This window comes from Phyllostomus discolor, chromosome 2 (genome assembly GCF_004126475.2).
Source record: "Phyllostomus discolor isolate MPI-MPIP mPhyDis1 chromosome 2, mPhyDis1.pri.v3, whole genome shotgun sequence".
NCBI classification, from domain to species: domain Eukaryota; kingdom Metazoa; phylum Chordata; class Mammalia; order Chiroptera; family Phyllostomidae; genus Phyllostomus; species Phyllostomus discolor.
In genome coordinates, this window is record NC_040904.2 from 167048090 (window position 1) to 167066633 (window position 18544).

The 18544-nt window shown below is 43.0% G+C and overlaps 1 protein-coding gene across 1 annotated transcript in view; it reads right to left on the reverse strand.

The window, feature by feature from the left end:
• The window catches only part of TUBA1C (tubulin alpha 1c), a 35030-nt gene extending 16828 nt beyond the window's left edge, over positions 1 to 18202 (reverse strand). The window contains exon 1 of the mRNA XM_028532120.2: positions 18100 to 18202. The gene's annotated coding sequence lies outside the window, so the exon portion shown is untranslated. The remainder of the gene's footprint in view (positions 1 to 18099) is intronic.
• Positions 18203 to 18544: the final 342 nt, after the last annotated feature.

Consider the following 18544-nt stretch of genomic DNA (forward strand, 5'->3'; position numbering starts at 1 on the left):
AATCGTCCCCTTTTCACTTTCACAGCTCTCTCTCTACCTGCCGTCCCCCTCCTTCCTCCTGGGACACAGAGACAGCCATTGTCAAGTACATTAAGTATTTGCTTTTTCCTACCTCATCGGTACAATAGTACCTCAGTACAAAGGAATATCAGTGCACGAATTATACACAGTTAGGAAACTTGCAGGCAAAACAGTCTCGTGTTACTCAGGCAGTTCGTTGAATTTGGATGAAAGCATGTGGCCTCTTCCAGTGCCTGTTTCTTCCCACTTCAAGTCGGTGGGAGTCTCCCTAGCTGAACCCTGTGATTCTCCTGTGCTGACTCCCTGTCACTGGTGTGCTAGAGCTGCTAGAGCCAATTGCCAGATTTTCAGGAGTTTTGTGAGCCAGTTGGACATCGTGTTGGTAGCTTGAAACCAGTAATGGGGGATGTATTTACACCATGGAAGTTGGTGAATATTACGAATTAGGCTCTTACCTCCACTCCCCGCTGCTTGTTACACATTTACCAGCACACCACTGCCCCTCCTTCCACCCTAACCAAGTCAGGACATCTCTCTTGGTTCTTTCAGTCCTGGCAGAAATAGTAGGTTTTTTGTTTGTTTGTTTGTTTGTTTGTTTGTTTGTTTTGTTCTTTTGTCCTAGAGCTTAGCTAACTCCCTGGCTTCTGGCTTAACCCTCTCCTCAGAGCCAACCAAAGCCCAAAAGCCCGGTGGGCTTCTCCCAGTTCCGGGTTTCAGGACTAAGAACAGGTTACCTCCCAGCCCCTCCAATGCAGTCAACTCACTAATGGTTCTTTCCCAGCCCTTTTATCTCCTGGGTCCTAAAAGCCCCCAAACTCCTCTACTGCCTCCCCCTCCATCCCTCCCTGCCTCCACCTCCACCAGTGTCCCGACCCTGGGCTTTCATCCACAGACTGAGGAGTTTACATGCTCTAAGTCATTTATTCTCTACAATAACCCTATGAGGTAGAAACTACTGTCACCTCCATCTTATTGAAAAGGAAACTGAGGCTCATGGGGTTAAGCAATTTCCCTGACACACTGGCCTGGGCTGTGTCAGGTCTAGCCTTTTCTTAGGGGGTCCCCACCCCTTTCCTTGGGAGCTCTGCTTTAATGCTTTCAGTTTCAAACCACTGTCTTCTCTCTGAAAGCACTAATATGAAGCCACTTTTATATCAACAACTTTAATTACATGTTTGGTTCTCCAAGTCATCCAAACCTGGAATGATCCCCAAACTCTTCCGTTAAAAGACCCAGTGCAGGAAGGAGGCTGGCACGGAGTTCTGGCAGATGTGGGCCCGTCCTCGCAGGCCTCTATTTTTATAGCGCCTGCTATTTTCATCCCCTCGTCCACGTACTTTGCGCTCTTACCCTCCAGCTTTTTTTTTGTTCTGATAGAGCCAGGAATATAAGTGCTTTAGAAACCCCGAAATGTCTTTGCTTGTTTCTGAGATATCAAGAGTTCCTCATTTTCAATCACATACTTGTTTGTTTTGGTAAGTTGTGTTCCCCACTGACCTCGTAAATGGGTTTGTGGAAAGGCCTGGGATGACAAAAATCTACTTGCTTACCCCTCTCCGTTTATTTGTACCCAACCCAAGGGACAGAGCTCGGTTCACAAACGGTGGGAAAAAAGGGAGAGAGAAGGAAAGAATTCTTTGTGTTCAAAACGAAGAAACAAATTTTACGTTCGGGCTGCTATACTCTTTTGCTCTATCTGAAATGACTGATAGTAAACAAGAGTTGTTTTGGAGGAAAGAAAAATTAGCCTGGAATATAGGTCACTTAACAAGCTATGAAACCTGTTTCCCTGACCCTGGTTTGCTTGAGGACATCGGTGGGTTTAAGGGCCTCTGGTCAGGGCCCAGACAGCCCGTCACCCCCACATTCATGTTGACATCCTAACCTCCACTGTGATGTTAGGAGGCGAGGATGTTGGGAGGCGGAGCCCCCATGAGTGGGATTAATGTCCTTATAAAAAGGGACCCTTGCCATATGAAATACGATAAAATGGCGATCAGAACTCTGCCATGCTGGCACCCTAAACTCAAACTTCTGGCCTCCAGAACTGTGAGAAAGAAGTTTCTGTGGTATATAAGCCACCCAGTTTACGGTATTTTGTCAAGCAGCCTGAGGAAAGACAGCCTGATTCCAGGCACATTGTTATGGCAGCAGAGGAAGACAAGCCCAGGTGCTGATAAGGGAAAGTGGCGGATACTTAGTAAGCAACAGAATCATTCTGACCTCTGGAGAAAGGACGGAATGAAAGGCAAAGGGAAAGGTCCTGGGGGTAGGGGAAGTAAAGATCAGAATGACAAAACATTGAAGTAAGGACTCCTCAGGGACAGGAGTGTACACTCTCAGAGCCATAATAACTATCAGGAACTGGGAAGTCTGGTTTCTGACTTGATTAAATAGCACAACCTTTGGCAAAGCTCCCATCTGAGCTGTGTCTGAGTTTCCCAATCTGCTGTGAGGGTAGTAGCTGCTGTAAAACAGCTTTGCAAATAGACCACTGGGTTGGGATTTAAGAGATTGGATTCTAGTTATTGCATAACTGACTGAGTGGGTCTTAGTTTTGTCATTGGTAAAATAAAATATAGTCTCTAAGTTTTCTTATATAATTCAGTCATTTTATATAACTCCCTGAAAATGTAAAGATTTTCTAGAAATGCAAAATTACACTCTTCTTTCTTTTATTCAATAAATGTTTCCTTCACTCCTAGTGTGTACTCAGCACTGTATTAGGAACTGAGGAACTGAGGACAGGGTGAAGCCCTTCCAGGAGTTTAAATTGTGTTTGGGGAAGAGACACAATGTAGAAAGAAAAATAAAGCCGAGTGAGAAGGCTTCAGTGAGTAATAAGGAGCTCTATTTTACCTAATATGGCAGAGAAGGCCTCTCTGATTTGAAGGAAGAACTGAGCCCTGTGGGTGTCTGGGGGAAGAGCAGGCCAGGCAGATGGAATGGCTGGAGCAGGGTGAGGGAGGGAAAAGCAATAGGAGATGAGGTCAGAGAGAGAGAAAGTGAGAGAGAGAGAGAGAGAGAGAGAGAGAGAGAGAGAGAGAAAGAGAAAGTGGGACCCGGACTGTGTGGGTCATCAGAGGCCTCAGTAAGAAACCTAGCTTTTTCTCTGAGTGAGACTGGAAGTTGTTGGAGGGCTCTAAGCAAAGTCATGACATGATTAGACTTTTGTTTTAACAGGGTCACTCTGACCTCTGTGATTTGAATAGACTGTTAGGGAGGCAAGAATGAAAGCAGACAACTCAGTTAAGTCGTCGCTAGTATAATAATCCAGGCAGGAACCTGGAACAGTAGCAGAGGAGACACTGAGACGTGGCCAGATTCTAGAAAGGAGTTTTTGGTGGCTTGGATGTAAGTTGTGAGAAAAAGAATTAAGAATGACTCCGAGAGTTTCGGCCTGAACAAGTGGGCAAACGGAGTTGATGTTAAGATGAGCACTTTGGGAGAAACAGGTGTAGGGTGGTGCAGAGCGGGCAGGACGGAATTTGCTCTGGGCATATTGAGTATGAGATGCCGATTAGGCCTCCAAGTGGAGAACTGAAGTGGGAAGTGAATCAATATGCATATGGATCCCAGGGTGGAAAGGGACCAGAACTTCCACCCAGAGCCTCAAGTTTCTATAGGAGGCAATCCCATCTGGGTGGGCTACGAGTGCCTGACAACAGCCCAGTGGCAGAAAAGGACACCAAGACCCACAGTAGAATCTCCCCCAGGAAAGGGGAGGTCTAAGCTAGCGACGCAGTTAGGATGAGACCCACAGGTACTGATGTGGAAGCACAATTTGTCCGTCTGCACAAACAACCACAGGCCGCAAGCCCTTTAGAGCCTAGCTTCTGAGTGTGTGTGTGTGTGTAAATTCGACCTGGGAGAGCTAGTTCCTCTCTGCCTGAGATGGAACACCACCAACTCCCCCTGCCCCATTTTGGAATGTGTAAACCTCCCAAAATGTTGGCCAGTTTGTGAGTTTTCCTACTAGGAAGAGGGACAAGCTTTGAGAAGTGTTCATAGTGTAGAAATCGGTGTCTAATTGGATTGGAGAATGAGGGACATGAAAAGGCTCTGAATTTTCTATCTCTGGAGCCGGGACTGCTAATCACAATAGGAAATACCAGGGGAGGTGTGCATGTGTTGGGGCGTGTGTATGTGAGGTCACTTCTGTTTGTTTGTTTGGTTGTTTGTTTGTTTTTGATGTGAGGCTGAAGTGAGATTGCTTGTGGCCTTCCAGTAGAGAGTTTCGGAATCCTTCAGAGCACAGAGGTAGCTGTAGGCAGGTGCGGGGATCTGGATCTGGAGCCCAGGAGGAACTGAAAGACACCGCTGTTGTAGGGCAGATCGTGGGAACACTAGTAAACATCTACGGGATCTATCTCGAGACCTATGTAAATGATAAAAACTAAGCCATATAAGTAGCTCATTGAGTTTTCCACATTTTCAGAGACACAGGAAGTTAAGATAACCTCTCACCTTCCTCAGAGACTTCAACTGCTCTCATCCCTCTCCACCCACACTACTGAGGATGCCTCTGTCTATTGCTTACTCTTCATAACAGCTGCTCCCAAATCTCCGATATCTTTCCTGCTTCTAATCTACACTTACCTGTTCACTGTCAGCAGATAACCTAAATTAAGGATCTAACCTGGACTCTAACAGCTTCCATTCTATCCTCAACGAAATTTCCCTCTTTCATGTTCCTAATATCCTCCCTCTTGTTTATTAGGGTCCCCTCCAATCCGATTAATACACTTGCTCCCTCGTTTTTCTTCCTGTTCAGTCTCTGGAATCTTGTTTTATAAATTAACCCTTTTCTTTATTTTTCTTCAAGAAACTTTTATTCATGAATATTCTGGCAGACATTGTTTTAATACTAGAGGTATGAAGATAAATAACAGAGTTTCTATCCTTAAGGTGTTCACAGTCTAATGAGACTTAAAAAAAATTAACAGCCTAACCCTTGTGCAGAGGAAGAAACTAAAGGCTGGTAGGCTTAAATGCCTTGTCCTAACTTAGCTTCCAGGAGGCAGACAGAACCCGATTCCAGATTCTTCTGATCACACCTCAGTGACTCCTCTGCACCCCCAGCTCCACCCTCAGCCTCCTAATTATGCTCTCCATTGTTATTTTTCTACATATGCAACAGAGATTGAAGAAGCCTGAGAGCTGGAATTCATCTAGGCTGGTACAGCAATAAGACTACTGACTTAATTTTATTTTTTTGACATATATAATTTCTTTTTTAAAAAAAATTATTGTTGTTCAAGTACAGTTGTCTGCATTTACCCCCCACCTCTCCCCCTCCACCCCAGCCATTCCCATCTCCCTCCCCTGCTTCCACCCCCTCCCTTGGTTTTGTCCATGTGTCCTTTATAGTTGTTCCTGAAAACCCTTCCCCCCATTATCCCCTCCCACCTCCCCTCTGGTTACTGTTAGATTGTTCTTAATTTCAGTGTCTCTGGTTATATTTTGCTTGCTTGTTTGTTTTGTTGATAAGACTACTGATTTTAATGCACATGGGACTCTTGGTTTTCTTCCTGGCTGCTCTTTCTCAGTCTTCACTGTTGTTTCTTCCTTGGTCTCCTAAACGGTTACTGTCAAGGGCTCATTGTCTCGTCTCATTCTAACCCTGGTTGGTGTGGCTCAGTGGATTGAGCGCTGGCGTGCGAACCAAAGGGTCATTAGTTCAATTCCCAGTCAGGGCACATGCCTGGGTTGAGAGAGGCAACAATACATTAAACTTTCTCACTCTTTCTCCCTCCTTTCCCCTCTGTCTACAATAAACAAAAATGTTAAAAAAAAAAAAAAAAAAGGTCTCCTCTCATTCCTATCTACACCAATTCCTTATTTCCATTCTCCAGGCATGTACCCTGACTGGGAATCGAACCTGTGACATTTTGGTTCGCAGCCCGAGCTCAATCCACTGAGCTACGCCAGCCAGGGCTAAGAATCTCTTTATTTTTAACCTTTCATCTTAATTATGATGTGTCTTAGAGTGGGCCTCTTCGCATTCATATTGCTTAAGACTCTCTGTGCTTCCTGGACTTGCATGTCTATCTCCTTCACCAAATTAGGGAAGTTTTCTTTCATTATTTTTTATTTTTTAAAATTATTTATTCATTTAGTTTTAGAGAGGGGAGGGAGGGAGAAAGAGAGAGAGAGACAGAGAAACATGAATGTGCGGTTGCTGGGGGCCGTGGCCTGCAACCCTGGCATGTGCCCTGGCTGGGAATCGAACCTGCGATACTTTGGTTCACAGCCCACGCTCAATCCACTGAGCTACGCCAGCCAGGGCCTCTTTCATTATTTTTTCAAATAGATATCCAATATCTTGCGCTCTCTCTTCTCCTTCTGGCACCCCTACAGTGCAAATGTTGGACCTCTTAAAGTTGTCACAGAGGCTGCTTATACTATCCTCATTTTGGGGGATTTTTTTTCTTGTTTGATTGGTTGTTTTTTTGCTTCCTTATGTTCCAAATCATTGATTTGATTCTCGGCTTCAACCACTCTACTGTTGTTTCCCTGTAAATTGTTCTTTATTTCAGTTAGTGTATCCTGTGTTTCTGACCGGATCTTTTCTATGCTGCTGAGGTCCTCACTAAGTTTCTTGAGCATCCTTATAACGCGTGTTCTGAGCTCTGCATCTGATAGATTGCTTATCTCCATTTTGTTTAGTTCTTTTTCTGGAGTATTTATTTGCTCTTTCATTTGGGCCGTGTTTCTCTGTTTCCTCATTTTGGCAGCCTCCCTGTGTTTATTTCTATGTATTAGGTAGAGCTGCTATGACTCCCTGTCTTGGTAGCATGGCCTAATATGGTAGGTGTCCTGTAGGGTCCAGTGGCACAGCCTCCCCTATCACCCAAGCTGGGTACTTGAGGTGCGCCCTTGTTGTGGGCTGAGTACACCCTCCTCTTGTAGTTGTGCCTTGATTACTGTTGGCAGGTCAATGGGAGGGATTTACTCAGGCCAGTCAGCTATAAGGACTGGCTGTGACCACTTACTACCAACCTTTGCCCTCTGTGGAGGGTCAGCTGTACAGGGGCTGGGGGTGGCACTCTGACATGGTCTATAGTTGTCCACTGGGTATATAAGCTCTGGGTTTTCCTGGGTGGTGCAGGCCAAGGTCAACCTCCACCTATGTTTTGCCTAGGGCTCCCTTGCCTGAGCTATAGAGCAATCTGAGATGGCTGCTACTTGTGCTGGGCTTGGAGATTCCCAGGTGAAGCCAAGTTGTGAATCTAGGCTGGTTGCTGCTAGTGCAGGCTGCTGGGTTCCCTTAGCAAGAGGTATGGGGGCCTAGGGACTCACTGAGACTGGCTAATGCTTATTTGATAGGATTTAGGAAGTTGTGAAGCTTGAATCAAGACCAGTCATTCATATGTAAAAGCAGCTTGGGTGGGGCACAGTCTCTGGGGATCTCCAGGGTGCAGCCAACAGTGTTAGCCAGATTGATGGAATTTCAGTTATGGTGCCAGCTTGCTTGCTCTGTGGCACTGTGTAGACTCAGAAAAGGGACAATGGCCCACTTTTCTGTCTGGGAGAAGGCTGTTCTCCAGCTCTTATCTTGATGCCAGATACTTCAGGTCCTCCCTGTATGACACTGGTGCCTTTCAAGCTGCTACACCAGTGCTGGAGCTCAGAGGGAGTGAGTCTGATTAAGTCCATATGTGGGTTCCTCAAGGGGAACTGCTTGGGACTCTAGAAGTTTCTTCCACCAACTCAATCCCTGCTGGTTTTTGCACCCACAAGTTATGGGGTCTCATCTGGCACTGGAACCCTGGGCTTGGTGGCCTAGTATGGAGCCGGGACTCCTTACTCCAGAGGTATCCCTCCCAAATTTGTATCCATTATACGTGGATGTGGGACCTGCATGTTCCACATTCACCCCTCCTACTAGTCTGGATGGTTTGGTTTCTTTAATTCTGTAGTTGTTAGACTTCCATTCACCTCAATTTCTGATGGTTCTAAGTAATGGTTGTTCTATATTTTAGTTGTAATTTTGATGTGGTTGTGTGAAGAGGCAAGCCATGTTTACCTATGCTGCCATCTTGACTGGAAGTCTAGGGATTCTTCTATTTCATTTAAGTTGTCTAACTTATTGGTATAAAGTTATTCATAACATACACTTATATTATTTTAATTTTTGTAGGCTGGACACTTATGTTCCCTTTTTTATTCCATATATTGGTATTTGTATCTTCTGTCTCTCTCTGTTCCTCTCCTTCCCCCTTTGGTTAATCTAACTAAAAGTTTGTTGATCTTGCCCTGGCTCTGTGGCTCATTTGGTTGGAGCATCATCCCATACACCAAAAGGTTGTGAGTTCAGTTCCTAGTCAGGGCACATAACTAGGTTGCAGGTGTGTGTGTGTCTCTCTCTTCCTCTCTCTCTAAGTCAATAAACATATCCTTGAGTGAGTATTAAAAAAAAAGTTTGTTGATCTTTTCAAAGAACCAATAATGCAGAAGTGTTTTTCTGGTTTTTTAAATTTCATTGATTTTTCTTCTAATCTTTATTTCCCCTATTCTGCTTGCCTTAGGTTTAGTTTGCACTTATTTTTATTTTTTACTTTCTTAAGGCAGAAGCTTAGGTTACTGATTAGAGATACTTCCTTTTTCTGACATAAGAGTCTCTGTAAAAGCACCTCTTATCTGTATTCCAAAAATTGTTATATGGTCTATTTTCATTTTTATTCAGTTCAAAATATTTTAAAATTTCCCTGGTGATATCTTCTTTGACCTATGGACTATTTAGAAATCTGTTTAACTTCCAAATACTTGGGGATTTCTCAGATTTCTTTCTGTTGTTGGTTCCTAATTTAAGTCCATTGTGGTCAGAAGACATAGTTTGTATGATTTGAATTACTTTCAATTTATTGAACGCTTGTTTTGTATCCTGAATTATGACCTCTTCTGGAGAATGTTCCATGCACACTTGCAAAAATATCTATTCTCCAGTCCTTGACTGGAATTCTACAGATGTCAATCAAGTCAAATTGGTTGAGAGTGTTGTTCAAGTATTCTCTATCCCTGCTGATTTTCTTCTCTAAACATTTTTTTTTTATTAATTGCCCAGCCAATCTGACTCATTTGGTTGGAGCATTGTCCCATACACTGAAAGGTTGTGGGTTCAATTCCTGTTCAGGGCACATACCTAGGGTGTGGGTTTGATTCCCCATCAGGGTGCATACAGGAGACAACCAATCCATGTTTCTCTCTCCTTTTCTTTCTCTCTCTAAGCAATGAAACAATGTTCTCAGGTGAGGACAATTTTATTGATTGATTGATGTGAGAGAGAGAACCATTGATTTGTTGCTCTACTTATTTGTGCATTCATGGGCTGATTCTTGTATGTGCCCTGTCCTGGGATCAAGCCCCCAACTTGGTATATCAGGATGACACTCTAACCAAATGAGCTACCCGGCCAGGGCTATCCTTGTTGATTTTCTATCTGGTTGTTTTATTCATTAATGAGAATGGGGTATTGAAATCTCCAGCTATCATTGTTGAATTTCTCCCTTCAATTCTGTCCACTTTTCTTCTGTATTTCGCAGATCTGTTTATATACACACACACACACACACACACACACATATATATAGTCATGTTTATAATTATTAAATTTTCCTGATGAATTGATTTATCATTATTAAATGTCCCTGTTTATGTCTAGTAACATTTTTAAGCTATTTTGTCTACAATTAATATAGCTATCCAGCTCTCAAAGCTGGATATAAGATATAGCCCTTGTATATCTTTTTTTCATCCTTTTAATTTATCTATGTCATCAAATCTAAGGTGTCTCTTATAGACATCTCATAGTTAGTTCTTGCTTTCTTATCTACCTGTCAATTTCTTCTTTTTAAAATATATTTAATTGATTATGCTATTACAGTTGTCCCATTTCCCTCCCTTCACTCCCCTCCACCCTGTACACCCTCTCCCACCCATATCCCCCCTTTAGTTCATGTCCATGTGTCATACTTATAAGTTCTTTAGCTTCTACATTTCTCATACTATTCTTACCCTCCCCCTGTCTATTTTCTACCTACCATCTATGCTACTTATACTCTGTACCTTTTCCCCCTCTCTCCTCCTCCCACTCCCCTGTTGCTAACCCTCCATCTGATCTCCATTTCTGTGGTTCTGTTCCTGTTCTAGTTGTTTGCTTAGTTTCTTTTGGTTTTGCTTTAGGTGTAGTTGTTAATAATTGTGAGTTTGCTGTCCTTTTACTATACATGTTTTTTAAATTTTCTTTTCTTAGATAAGTCCCTTTAACATTTCATAAAATAAGGGCTTGGTGATGATGAACTCCTTTAACTTGACCTTATCTGAGAAGCATTTTATCTGCCCGTCCATTCTAAATGAAAGTTTTGCTGGATAGAGCAATCTGGGATACAGGCCCTTGTCTTTCATGACTTGGAATACTTCTTTCCAGCCCCTTCTTGCCTGTAAGGTCTCTTTTGAGAAATCAGCTGACAGTCTGATGGGAACTCCTTTGTAGGTTACTGTCCCCTTATCTCTTGCTGCTTCTGGGACTCTCTCCTTCATTTTCACCTTGGCTAATGTAATTATGATGTGCTTTGGTGTGTTTCTTCTTGGGTCCAATTTCTTTGGGACTCTGAGCTTCCTGGACTTCCTGGAAGTCTATTTCCTTTGCTAGAATGGGGAAGTTCTCCTTTATTATTTGTTCAAATACGTTTTCAATCTGTTGCTCTTCCTCTTCCCCTTCTGGTACTCCTATAATTCAGATGTTGGAACATTTAAAGATGTCCTGGAGGTTCCTAAGCTTCTAGTTTTTTTGAATTCTTATTTCTCCATTCTTTCCTGTTTGGTTGTTTCTTTCTTCCTTCTGGTCCACTGTATTGTTTTGAGTCCCAGTTTCCTTCCCATCACTATTCGTTCCCTGTGCATTGTCCTTCGTTTCTTTTATCATAACCTGCATTTGTTCATCTAATTTGTTCATCTAACCAAAATCAACCAATTCTGTGAGCTTCCTGATCACCAGTGTTTTGAACTGTTCATCTGATAGGTTGGCTATCTCTTCCATCACATCACTTAGTTGTATTTTTTCTGGAGCTGTGATCTGTTCTTTCATTTGAGTCCCCCCCCACCCCTTGATGTGCCGGTTATGTAGCAAGGGGTGGAGCCTTACGTATTCACCAGGGCAGGGCAACCCATGTTGCTGTGTTATGACACTGTGTGTGGGGGCGGGGTCCGAGAGGGAACAGTGGCGCTTGCTCCACTCTCCGTCAGGTTTTAGTCACTTCCCCCACTTCCCACAAGCAAATTGGGCCCTTCTGGTGCTGATTCCTGGGTGGGTGGGTTTGTGTACATTCTAGGACCCTGTGAGTCTCTCCAACAGACTCTCCTGTGAGGCTGGGAATTTCTCCCGCTGCTGCCTCAGCCCCCACAGGTATTTTCAGTCGGTGGTTTGAGGCTTTATTTCCCTATGCTGGGACCCTGGGTTGCTCAGTCTGTCCCACTCCCCAGTTATTTCTCCCAGTTTATCTGTGCACAAATGTGGAACTGCCCAGTTGGCAATCCGCCGCCTCACAGGGTCCACCAGCCACTGCTTTGCCATGAGTCCTCTCTGCCTGGCTGCCCATCTCCACCCCTCCTACTGGTCTGGATGAATGTTTCTTCTTTAACTTCTTGGTTGTTTGACTTCCATACAGTTCGATTTTCTGTTAGTTCTGGTTTTTTTGTTTTGTTTTGTTTTTAAATTGTTGTTGTCCTTCTTTTGGTTGTGCAAGGAGGCACAGTGTGTCTACCTACACATCTATCTTGGCTGGAAATCCTTGTCTTGTTTTTATTTTAAAATCTGGTTTCCTACAGGTCACCCCTGGGTCTAAGTAGCCTAATGGTCAGCCAATGATGGGACAGAAATTGTGCTCAAACACCTCAAGCTAGTAAGAATTCTGTCCTCTGATAATGGGTTAGTGTGTGGGCAGGGGAGCATATTCGAAGTTCAGGCTGTTTTCAATTCTGTTTAGGCTTTTACTTTTACTGTCCACTGGGCCCTTTCACAACTCTTGTTTGCACGAACCCTCAGGGTTAGCCAGGAAAATATGGCTATCTTACACCCTGTGTTCCCAGCTATAACTGTTACAAACTCAACCAGGAACACACTTGTCCCAGCCACAACTGTAACTTCAGGCTAGTAGAATCATTGGCCCTTTCCCTTGTTCCAAATCAAGTGACCCCTCTTTGACTATGGCAGCAAAGCTGTTGGTCCTCACAGCAACCCCCCACCCGGTAAAATCTCCATGCTGACTGGACTGGGGGGGAGGGCCAGGAAACAGGAAAATTCCCAAGCAAGGATGCCACAGATTCCTGTTGTTATTACTGAACTTCAGTAGCTGTTCAAGCATGAACACTTCTCAGATTATTGTATGTCCTTGGTTGATTTCCAGAATATTAAAAATGGCCGTTTTCATCATTTTTATTTTCCAGCTCTATAGTTGCTTCCTGGGGGAGTGGATTTGCCCACTTCCTCATTTGCCATAGCTGGAAGTCCCACCCTCCTCAATAAATATTTGATAAGTAAGTAAATAAAGCCCACATAATCTTTCTTCTACCTCTACCACTCTACTGAGACTATCCCACCAAAAATTATCAGTTGTTACCTAGGCATTAAAACAGGCTCTGGGTAAGACAGGCCTGTATTGAATTCTAGCTGTCCTTAGTAATTGTGCAATTGACAGGTATACTTATCTTATCCCAGTCTTGTTTTTTTCTTCTGTTAAATGGCTAAAATAATGCCTGTAGTGTTACTGGGAGGAGGGTGGGGTCTGAGTAAGCGCCTGGGTAGGCACTGTAGGGTTCTTTTCCGACATAGTGTTTACCAGGAGGCCTGAGCTCCTGTTCAGGCTGGGAGTCTGGGTTGCCTCTCGGCCTCTGTTATCACCCTTACACTCAATGGAGCCATGGCTGGTGAGAAGGCAAGGGTAGGATCATGGAAATCCTTTGAGAATGGATCTATTACACACAACTAAAAGGTATTATTATGCCTTATTATGAGGTTCTTTGGGAACTTTGTAAAAATCCCCCTCTCTGGGAAATTTTGGTCAGAGTAGAATTTCTAAAAATAGGGAAGCTCCTGAAATTACTCCCCTAACTTCCTTTTTCCCTGGATATTATAACCATTATAATGTTGAGATCTTCTGAAAGACCAGGATTACAGAAGTAAATCCTTCTAAATCACCAACTCACATTTTTAGATGTTTCTTTTTCTAAGAACCAAAATACATCGCCCCCCAGATCAGAAATAAAATGTCAATTTGGTGGTTAAAAATGGAGAAGGAACATGACCAAACAGAATGCTTGGAATTTGAAATAAAAATAGTGTAGTGAGGCCATCACCATTTAGGGCCTTGCTGGAAATTCATCTTTTTTTTGCAGGAAATGCATGTTTAAAAAGAGAAGAAAAAACAATTGTTCTTTGTATGTTCCTCTAAATTTCTTCCTCACTGTCCTTTCTTTAAGTAGCTATGCACCATGTACCGTGCACTATTGTTACTTGTTTTCTCATGAGCAGCCAGGTGGCCAGCTGTGAAGGCAGGCATGGTAGTTCACTCTCTGCATACTCCTCGATGCCTGGTGCTGGCTCTTGCTATCACCTGCGGTCAGCAATTTCGCTCATTTTTACTTCCTTACTCAGAAACCTTCAGTGGCTCTCCACTGTCCCTAAAAGTGGTCCTCGAATTTTTTTTGGTTACATGTGCCTATCACTAAACCAGTGTTTACATAGCCTCTCTAATACACACATAATTTATTTTGAAATTATTTATATACTATCATACTTTAATTTTATGTAAATTATAAACATTTACCAAAATAGAAAGTTTAAGAGGATGACATGGAAAAGTATAAACAGAGTTTGTAATATTTTCTCTCTGTACGTCTTATAGAGCCCACTCATTAGGATAAAATCCAGGTTCTTTAGAACCAGTCTTCAAACGTGAGAGTACACAGCATGGATGGGACTAAGGGGCTCGACTTCCAGATTGTGAACTACCAAATGTCCCCTCTTCTTGAAGTGATCTGCCTGGAAATGGTGGGCATTGAGCCGATTTCTCTTTTCCAGCCGCCCTTTCCCAACTGCTCTGACTTTTCATGACAGAAAGGCAACCCTCAGCCACCCTGAACTGTGCTTTGTCCCCAGAGGACTGGATGACTTGAGAATGCATCACGCCTGAGGGAGAATTTCTCGAGAGCCAAGTAAGAAACACTGGCAGGGCAGTGCCTTATTTCATTCCCTGGACAAATTCCTGGCAGGCCTCTGTGCCTTGGACAATGCTATCTTAGAATTGGAAGTCACTAGTGAGGTTGTGGAAGAACCTGTAGTAATATAGTGTTTTTAATTATAAAATGAAGTTAAACTTTTTCTGATACAAAATAAGTTTAATTAACTGATTAAGTTGACTCTCTGTGTAGACTGGTTTTGCCAATTAAGTCATATTTTCTACCAGTGAAATGGGCTAGATCTATGGCTCTACATTTTTTATGAAAATATATGCAAAACACATTGTTAAAGCAACTCCTTTGTGAAATCAGCATTTTGACTGTAAGAGGCATATATACCTAACCCTAGGGTCCAGATACAAATGATATACAATATACCAGAAATGTCATCATTTGAAACTATTTCAACTTCTGATGACCACTACCTTAAACTAACATTCACAATATTCAGAACCACCTCAGACTCCTTCCGGTCTGGCCTCCTCTCAGGCCCCTTAGGCCCCTCAGGCTTCGGCTGACCCACACTCATGCTCCTAGGCACTCCACCTGCGCATGTGCTTAAGCCAATTCCTCCATCAGAAATACTGTCCTTCCCTTCTCTGTGTGTTGAATTCCTACCTAACACTTGCTTGATCTGTGGCACTAATTAGGCACTGAGGATGCAAAATGAGTATAATAATAGTCTTGACCCCATTTTCATAGGTTATAAGATTCTAGTATGGGAGACAGACAGATAAGCATTGACGATATGGTATTCCAGAGCTATGATGGGGAACCATGAGGTGTTAGGAACTCAGCAGGAATACCACACTCAAGCACAGCAGGAATACCCCCTTTTGGGGCGGGGGGGGGGGGATATCACAGAAACCTCAGAGGAGTGGCCAAAAATCCAAGACTTACTAATAATGGGCAGGAGTCAGCCTGACATTTTGCAGGGAGGGGAAAGAAGACAACTGGTCTACGCTGAGAGAACAAAAGTGAATTGAATTGGCACTGTTAAAGCAATTCCTCTGTGAAATCAGGGTTTTGACCATAAGAGACACACTTTCCTAGCCCTGGGGTCCAGATATAAATTTCTACTACTTCAATCTATGCCATGTTTTTGAGAGAATTGTCACATTCTAGCAAAGGCCCGATTTAGAACAGGCCAAAAGTCAAGGGAGAGGTCATCTCTAGAAAAATTTTCCCTCACTATTTGCCAAACACAAAATATCTGAACCCCAACCTCGGTTTCTGGGCAAATGGGTAGTCTTTTTATATTGGGTTAACCAGAAATAGCGCTCAGTGAATACTCTCGGGACGTCTGTGAAGAAACTGACAGGTAGTTTGTGTATGTGGCTTGTTCGGAGGGTGGAATCACCCCCTAAACAAACAAAATGAAGTCAGGAGAAGCACAGAAGAGAAAGCATTCAGTTTCCAGGGACTGCCTTGGGCCGTACTAGAGAAAGAGCCTGGGAGGACTCAAGGTACCTGGTTCTCACTGCTGCACCTCTGATCCCCAAGCACGAGGCCTTGGGAGCGCCTTCCGTGAGATGTGCAACTGTCCACTTCATGCCATCACTGACGGTGCTGGTTTGTTATCGAGCTACTGGTGTCTACGAACAACTCTCCTCTACAAGTACATTAATAGAAGAGAGATGAGATAGATGTGGCATCAGCCCTCAAATATTTTCTTTACTGCTCATGATTTGGTACCCAGTGACTCTGTTCATTCAAAATAAAAAATATACTCGGTTTTCTAGTTCTCTGTACAGACCACCCATGTATTATCACAATGGAATTTTATTTTTCATCTTGTTTTCTTAGTTATCTTCTTCGAGCACCCACATGAGGGTTGACATTTTCTCCGACACTATTCACTGTGGCAGTAGAATCACTAGGTCTCACTCATAATGGCTTAGTTATTGAAGCATCAAAAGATATCTTTATATATGCTGACTGTACAGGGTCCAGCAGAAGTTAACACCTGCTTGAGTGTGGCTGGTAGGGCAATAATATGGGTGTAGTAATTTGTAGCTTTAATTTGAACATTTCACCTAAAATGTCATATGGTGTGCTTGAGTGTGATATTGCTATGTTACAGAATTACATATGTTACAGAATTGTTATTATAAAAATTACATGCTTATGGTATTGTAATAAAAGACTTTGTAATAAAAAAGGGGTGTTACCTGTGCCGGACCCTGTATATGGAAATCATGTGGCATGGACCCCAAGGACTACATAACCAGTGAGGTCCCAATAGGCTACATTGTTGGTAAAGTTACTTCTTCTCTTTCAGGAAAACCATTATAAGCTCATTCCAGAACACAAAAACTTACTTTTGTTAGAAAGTTATTATCAAGTTTTAAAGGGTCAGAACCATGTTTGATAACATTTCCACTACAAATGTTACCATCAGTAATATTACATTTTTCCAGATGGGTGGGCCAACTGTAATTCTGCTCTAAAATTCTGATTTCTACTAGTTCCCCAAGCATTTCCTGATTATGACCTTTGTATTTTTTTCATCATTATTTTTTTAACACTGAAAGCCAGGGCTTTATTTTGGTCATTAGCATCCAGCAGCACACCCCTGGGTAAGGGTCATGAGTCTCTCACCTCTTTGATGGTACACAATCAAATATTAGTACACCTGGGAGGCTAAACCTAGGTAACAAAGGACAATACAAAGGACAGATGGTGGGCATCCTTTCAGCCCATAGCAAAGTCCCATACACCTTGTCTCACTGCTGGCCCCACCAGCCACGCAGTCTGTTGGCTATGGGGAGGAACATGGAGGGACAGATGAGGCCTGACCAAGTGGGCTGGAATCAAAACCAGGTAATCGTGGCTTAAAATGGGCTTGGCTTGGACTTGGGAGATTGGTTCCTCCTCCTAGCACACCTGACCAGCATCTCTTCTAAGTTTGGACAGCTAGCAGCAAAGAGGGCCAGGGCAGGGGTGAGGCAAATTCTGTTCACCAGTGCAACTTGAGAACTCTTCTGACATCCTCCCTGGGGTCTGAGAATTCAGTGAAAGTGAAGGACCCAGAAACATGCACATTCATATAAGATGGGGAATATACGCTGCAAACCCAAGGAGGGAAAGCAGCCAAATTGGAAGCCAATGTCAGGCAGTACAGGAGGACAGGGATTCCTTTTCTTTTTCTTTTTCTTTTTTTTTTTCAGTTTTATTGAGATCATTGACATGAAGCACTGTATAAGTTTAAGGTGGACAGTATAATGGTGCGACTTATGTGTAGTATGAAATGATCTGATTATGGCCTTTGAAAAGTTTGCAACAATGGTGAAGGCAGGTTTATGTTGATGTATATAAATGTGTTTGCAAATGGGCTTAGACCTTTGTGTGGAAAGGGTCTCAAGTCTCCTAAAAGACTTAAGTGTTTGGAAAACGGTAGCAGAGATTAGTGACTATAACCATGGCCATGGACACATATTAACACCTCTTCGGTCCCAGATTAATTTTGTTTCTGTCACCCTTTTCACTTTTAAAAGTGCTTTCATTCAGCAAAATCAGTCCCATTCAGGAGAACAAATACACTGTGACTTCTGTTCCTAATACTTTTCTGTGTACAGTGATGAAAAATACAGTTTCAGTTTTCAGCCTTGCACCTGATAGACATGTGGGTGTAACGAAATGAATTATGCCTCCTCTTCTCCCAAAGCCTCAGGTTTTCCTAGGAAGACACCTAAAAAACATGTCACTTCATTTACACCCAAGGGCTCCTCAAAACTGACGTCATTTTCCTGTAGAGGTTCAGTTTAGTCTCATGTTTGATGGGTTCATTGCATGTGAATGCTACCGTGGTGCCAGAGTCTTACTCCGCATGAGCCTCACCTGCTACACAATCTCTCCTTCCTGGGAGGGGCCGTGCAGCGTCGCAGGGCGTCCAGCAGATGGCGTCGCAGCTGAATTTTCGCGAGCTGCTTTCTACGCTGGCAGAGTCTGGAATAAACAGGAAGGGGAATTTTTATAAAGCATTCTAATTTTCAACACATATTGCCTTTTCTCTCTCTCTGGAGTCAGAGGTTATATTTATCTTACTAAGTTGAAATTAATTTGAGTTGTTTAAAAATTCAGTGATTACGCAATCCCAAATACTTTTTTTTGGTTTTTTTTTTTAGGATTTTCACTCTTTCAAAGCACCCAACAAGCAAGTTTTCAAGTATCAGAAACTATCACAAAGGCATAATGGTTCAGAAATGTTAACAGGCAGTGCTGGCTGCCTTAAAAAAGATCAGCAAGGCGTGCCAAAACACAGCTTCGCTGGGCCACAGCGGAA